Source organism: Triticum dicoccoides, chromosome 6A (genome assembly GCF_002162155.2).
Source record: "Triticum dicoccoides isolate Atlit2015 ecotype Zavitan chromosome 6A, WEW_v2.0, whole genome shotgun sequence".
In the NCBI taxonomy this organism is placed as follows: Eukaryota; Viridiplantae; Streptophyta; class Magnoliopsida; order Poales; family Poaceae; genus Triticum; species Triticum dicoccoides.
In genome coordinates, this window is record NC_041390.1 from 183730942 (window position 1) to 183737869 (window position 6928).

Sequence of the window (6928 nt, forward strand, 5' to 3'; positions counted from 1 at the left end):
ACATTCACTTATTGCTATTTCTTCAAGTTAGTTTTCTGCTAAGTGAATGTGATCGGACCCTTCCCCTCTATGCTATACTCAACCCAATCTATTCACAAATTCTTCATGTGCGTTCTATTTGAAACTCGTTTAAAATCTTCACTGTGCCCTTGTCAGCTGAAGAAATTGCGAACAGAACTTTAAAACCTATCTTATCAAAATTTTCGGTTTTGCCGCTCAAACCGTTCCGCATCCCGCGATACACTTATCCACTCACCCACGATCTAACACAATCTCCACCTCTCACTATGTGGGTGACACATGTCATGCGAATGAGAAGGGTCAGGGGCACGTTCGTCCAATTTCTTCGGGCGAGCAGTTTTTCACGTGGCTATAAATACCCCTCCTTCCCTTCCTCACTTCTTTTACTCCGCTCGACCTCTCTCTCCAGCTCGAGCTTCTCAAACCCTAGCGCCGCCGCTACTTCATCGCCGCCGGTGAGGAAGAGCTTCACTGCCTCGACCTCGTCGCCGACGTCCTCACGCCGACCGCGGACATCTTCACTCCGCCGCCGCCGTAGCCGTGTTCCTCCGCCAAGTTAGGGCATGGAAGATCTGCACAGACGAACTTCACATCTTCTCACTCCAGTTCGTCGTGTTCTTCGTCCAGGGTAAATAAAAGTTACTTTTACTGCCCTCATTGATTCGAATGATTATCTACAAAATCTTCAAAAGTGTTTTTCTTCATATCTTCACACACTGAACACCTCACAAAGTCATCTGTTCTTGATTCGTTTCTCTAAGCATCATTTTTCTTCAAGATTCCTCAATTGTGTGGATCTTCGATCTATACAACTCTGGAACCTAAGACAAAGAACGCTTAGTGAAAATCTTCAAGACTCATCTGGTCAAATTCCTCAAACTTGTTCATTTTGAAAAACCTTCTGAGAACGCATATGACCTCTTCAAAATTCCTCGCAACTATAATTTGTTCACAGGTACACATGTCAGCTGCTGAATCACTAGGTTCTCATCAACTTAACTCATTTGCAGCGTTCCTCGAAGAAAAGTTGCATACTTCTTTAGAGAATTCAATTGTTCAAATTCCTCAACTGAAGAAAATGGCTGATGGTAAAAGGCCACAGAAGGGAGGAAAGAGGCCTGAGGTAAATACAACATTTGAAATCCCTAATGACATATATGCTGGGTACTGCACACCTACTGAGGAAACCAAGAATGAGCGCAAAGTACACATTCAGAAGATAGAGAGGAGATGGGCAAGAGAATGGAGGGAGTACAGATATGTCACTCCTAAGTATATGAAGAAATTCACACTCAATCCTCCATGCCCAAGAGCACCACTGGCACCTGGCCACATAGCAGATCCCACCAGCCTCAAGCGCGGTGAGGACTATCCTGATGAATGGGCCAAGCGCCAAGGCAAGTTGGCCAAGCAAGCCAAAGAAGCAGTGAGGAAATTCAATGAAGACTCTGCTGCTGCTGCCTCTGCTGAGGTCCTTGCTGTCAAGCCAAAGAAGGCTATGTCAAAGAAGCTTGCGCGCAAGCCAAGAGCTTCCTCAGCAATGCCCTCACGGCCAGAATCATCAAAGCCCTCACGGCCAATTCATCATGCTGCTCCTATTCCTCCAAAGTCCTCAGCTCCTCCGCCAAAGCCTTCAGCTGTTCCGACCAAATCCTCAGCACCTGTGCATCTCGCTTCGTGCCAAAGGACTGCCGGCATCTCCATTGCCTCAGGTGTCTCAGCTAGTTCCTCAGCTGCACCAAGTTCCTCAGCTGGCCCCTCACTGCTCAAGACAAAGGCCACTGCTGGACGAGGTCCACGCCCAAGTCCTCAAAAGAAGCAAGTCGCTTTCCAAGTGTCGTCTGATGAAGACGAAGCTGATGATGATGAACTTGCAGAAATCATCAGAGACAGGCAAGTCAGGGCCGCTAGAGCCAAAGGATCAGAGGTGCCACTGCTTTTGGATCCCAAGCTAATCCTCGACTACATTGATGATTGGCACAAGGACCCCAACACTCCCTTGCCTAACTTCAAGCTGACTCCTGGCCAGAGTCACATGCTGACCCACTTCATTCAAGAAGAAAATGGAAATTTGAGAAGGCCAGGAAGATCAAGAAAGTGCAGTACAAGAAAGAGCGCTATCTGAAGAAAAACATTGTCTTTATGACAACTGAAGAACTTGTCACTACTCAGACTGAGATTAAGAAACTCAGTGATGACTTTGAAGCATATCGCGCTGATTGGCTTGGAGCCAAGGTTCGTTTTGTGAAACTTGCAGATAACTTCACTTCCAATGTTGCAGCCCCAACGCAATAGGAAATTCCTCAGGCTGAAGCATCTGCTCAGCCTACTGAAGAAAATGCTAGCACCGCTGACGACAATCAGGCTGCTGAAGATAATGTGAGTTCCAGGGCTGATAACTGCATTCCGGCCGCTGAAAAAATTGCCAGGGCACCCACTAGTGGTGTGCCTGAAGAACTCAGGGCAACTGCATCAGTTGTGCCTAAAGAAAATCAACCAGATTCCTCAGCTGCTCCTGCACCAACTTCAACTCCAATCCTTCCATCTGCATCGAATGTGAAGAAGACCAAGGCTGCAGAGCATGCTGCAGTGAAGAAAAGGAAAGCATCTGCTGCTTCAGATTCTTCAGCTCCGAAGAAAATGAAGCCTATGGCAAGCTCATTTGCAAATCCGATTGATGTTGTTCCCATCTCAACCAGGCCATCAAAGGACCTCGTTCCCTTTGATGAAGAATATGTGATCCCCAGCGGATCTGATGACAAAACTCCTTCTGCTGCTTCGTCTGAACCAATCGATGAAGAAATTAAAGTGGATAATATCCCTTCAACGCCTATCATCTCCTCGCCTATGCCTCAGTTCAAAACTGAAGAGGCTGGCGTTGAAGAAATGGCAGATGAAGATGTGGACATTGGCTGCTCCACACCCGTAATCAGTGGTGAATTCTGGGAAAGTCAGCATCCAAACTCTCCAATGTTCACCCTTCTACAGCAAATTCCTCAGCCTGAAGAACCTGCGATTGAGATTCTTGAGGTCGTGATGCAACTCACTGACACTCCTCTGCCGAAGCCAAAGGATCCATTCTCACGCAAGCAAAAGTTCAAGGCTGATGATTTCTTCGGCGAGCACGTATTCTTCGAAGATTACAACCCATATGACTCTGCTCGCATTAGGAAGAGGCGCTTCTGGACTGCTAGTCAAGCCAATTTCTATTCCTCAGTGCTGTTCAACAAGGAGAAGATTTTCTACCATAAGCATATTCCTCACGTGGATATGGAATCTCTGCCGTGCTTCGCACCAGTCCTTAGTGTTCTTCACGACGCTGGGCTGCTCAACTTTTGCTCTGACATCTGCGATTGGAATGAAGAACCGATTCTTCAATTCTATGCAACGCTGCACATCACCGAAGATGCTGAAGATGTGAATTCATGGGTGCTGGACTGGATGTCAGAAAACACTCACTACACTGCACCAGCCTCTGAATTGCTTCGTGCTCTACCACTCAGTCCTCCCCTTGAAGAAGCTCGCTGCATCTATAGTGAACCTGAGCTCACACATCATTACATGCAGGTGCTGATGAAACCTTTGAAGCCAGGTCAAGCACCAAGAACCAAATTCCTCGTGAAGGAATTGTTGTACGTGCCCAGAACTGTCTATCGTATTCTTACGAGGACAATTAGTCCTATCAAAGGCCACGACTCATCTGATGAGGAAATTGTTGGCATCATGAAGAATCTGGTATTCAACATCGTTCATGGCATTCCTGTCAATTATCACGATTTCTTCATGAGGACTATGGCCAATGTTGCACTGTCTCCGTTTGAGCTGAAGCCTTATGCACCTTGGATCATGAGATTCCTCAGGACAAGGTCTTCACTCAACTACAAAGCTGATTTCCAGAATCATCTCAGCTACTTGCCCCCAATTGAAGTCCTCAAGCAGACATATTCCTCAGTTGATGGAAAGGGCAAGGCACCAGCTGTAATTGATGAAGGCATTCGTCCATTGGATGGTCAGTTTCGCAAAGCTGCATCTTATTCCACCAATGATGACTCTGCCACACATGACTCTGCCAATGCACCCAAGTCCACTCCTCAAGCCACTGCTCCGCGCGTGATGACTGACCGTGAACTTCTGCTTAGTCTTCACCAGAAGGTGGATCAAAATCACAAATGGGTTAAGCGTCAGTTTGGTTCACTTCTTCACAACATGACTGCCACACACAATGCAGTGAAGAAAAACCACTACTACCTCCATCAAGTCTTCGGTCGCACCTGGGCAATCCTGTCACATCTGTATGGTGAAGAAGATCTGAAGAACATGGGTCTTAATGAATATTTTGACTGGTCTGCACCTCCACCGAAGAAATTCAAGAAGGTCAAGGTTCCTTCTCTGGTGGCCAGCTCATATTCTTTATCGCGCGACACTGATGAACATGAAGATTTGGACGACACTGGGGCAGGCCCTACATCAACCAACGACCCCAACAACGCTGGCGCTCCTTCATCAACATGATTATCTTCAGGGGCGTTAGTCCTCATTTTCGATCCTTTTGGTCATTCGATGACAAAGGGGGAGAAATATGAGTTAGTCTTCAAGCGGGTCTACTATATGGGCATTTTTTTTGCTAAGTTACAACTCTCATTCTTCTGAAACTTTATTGGATCGAGTTGTAATCTTAAACCCGATGGTGCTCTGATACTTTTGATGCACCGTGCTCTGATACTCTTGATGCACTATTCTGCATGCTTATTCCTCGTTAATATTATTGCACGCATGCTGAATTTCATCAGGCACCATATTTCATCATGCATTTCAAATTCTTCATATTATATGTTAAATGCGTGCATGAATTACAAGATATAGGGGGAGATCTCGATGATTCAACTCTTCAAGTGTGCATTGCTTCAAAAGCAAATTCCTCACTATGCACATCTTCAGGGGGAGTTCTTCTATATCTTGCAATCAAATTCCTCAATATCAGTATTTACACTTCATATGTTTATCCCCATTGAAAACTTAACCTATATTGTCATCAATCACCAAAAAGGGGGAGATTGTAAGTGCATCTAGCGCCCCTTAGTGATTTTGGTGTATTGAAGACTTATAGGTTAAGGGACTAATGCGTGTGTGAGTGTACACAGGTCTATAAGTCTATGAGGAGTTTGATATTTATAGGAAAAGTCGACCCCTAAAAATGAATATCTTCGACTGAAGATTTTGGTATTTCTGAAGACTTTCATGAAGACTTTGAAAGTGAAGAAATTGGTGTGTCCATGAAGACTTGATATTCATGCGAGAAATATGAAGCTTGAAGACTTTCGTGTTCATAGTTTTGTTTTTCTCTTTCTTGAGTCATAGGAAACACCGTACTGTTAAAGGGGGTCGAGGAAATACTAAGGAAAAATTTCCATGTGATGCTCAACTCAAAATCCTACACCTACCAATCCCTTCGAGTGAAGCCATTGGAAATCTCATACAGTTCAGTCAATTTCTTCAGTGACAGAGACGAAGTTCTTCTGGTCTCTGAGGAATTTGTCCTGACTGAGGAGTTAGGAATTCGCCAGTGCGGATTGCCTACACAGTGAGGAACATGATAGACCTGAGGATTTTGCTACTCAAAATTCCGACCGTTGCTGTGCTATGCGCCAGTTGTCCCAAAATATCTATCCACCTAACAGTCATATCATTGAAGGGCATTTATGTCTTATCATGCCGGGCTACTCCCTAGGCTATAAATAGCCGCCCCCTACAACCACTAGCTGGTTGGCTGCTCCGAGAGAAACTGGCACTTGTCATTTGAGAGCAACCCATCCTCCAAGTACTTTGAGCGAAAATCATCAAGTGAGGAAAAACGAAAAACCCAAAACCCAAACACCTACAAACCCCAAGTGATTGAGCATCACTGAAGAGATTTATCCTGAGTGGATCCGACGCTTGTTACCTTTGAAGACTGTGCTTCTTCTAGATGGTTAGGCGTCATGGTCTAGAGCATCCAAGAGGAATTGTGGATCGCCGAGTGACCAAGTTTGTGAAGGTTTGGAAGTCGCCTAAAGACTTACCACGAGTGATTGGACGAGGTCTGTGTGACCTTAGTTTAAGGATAATACAGTGAGGACTGGGTGTCTTGGACTAAGTGTCCTTGACTGGGTGTCCGGGACTGTGTGTCCTCGAGTTTAAATACTCAGCCGCTCCAACCAGACGTACAACTGAGACAACAGTTGGAACTGGTCTACCAAATCATTGTCTTCACCGAGCTTACTGGTTCAATTTCCTCAACTCTTTCATTTCCTCATAACTATGTTGTGTGTTTGTTCATATCTGTGTTTGAAGACTTTGACTGAAGACTTTCTCAATTTCCTCAGTTCAATTTCTTCAGTCTGTTTGTCTTCATCCTGTGTTATCCTGTGATTACGCTTCCTGTACTCTGTGCCTGTCTTCATTTCATCATGATGACTATCCTTGTATTCTGTTATGTTTACCTTTGAGTACTTATTCCGCTGCTAGTAGTTCTTCGCTAAGGAATTTCCTCACCGACAAATTCCTCAGTGAATAATTTCATAAAAATCGCCTATTCACCCCCCTCTAGTCGATATAACACACTTTCACATGTATCTCCGAAGGTGTTTGTTGAGTTGACATAGATCGAGATTAGGATTTGTCACTCCGAGTATCGGAGAGGTATCTTTGGGCCCTCTAGGTAATATAGATCATAAGAAGTCTTGCAAGCAAAGTGACTAATGAGTTAGTTGCAGGATGATGTATTAAGGTACGAGTAAAGAGACTTGCCGGTAAAGAGATTGAACTAGGTATGAAGATACCGATGATCGAATCTCGGGCAAGTAACATATCGATGGACAAAGGGAATTACGTATGTTGTCATAACAGTTCGATCGATAAAGATCTTCAT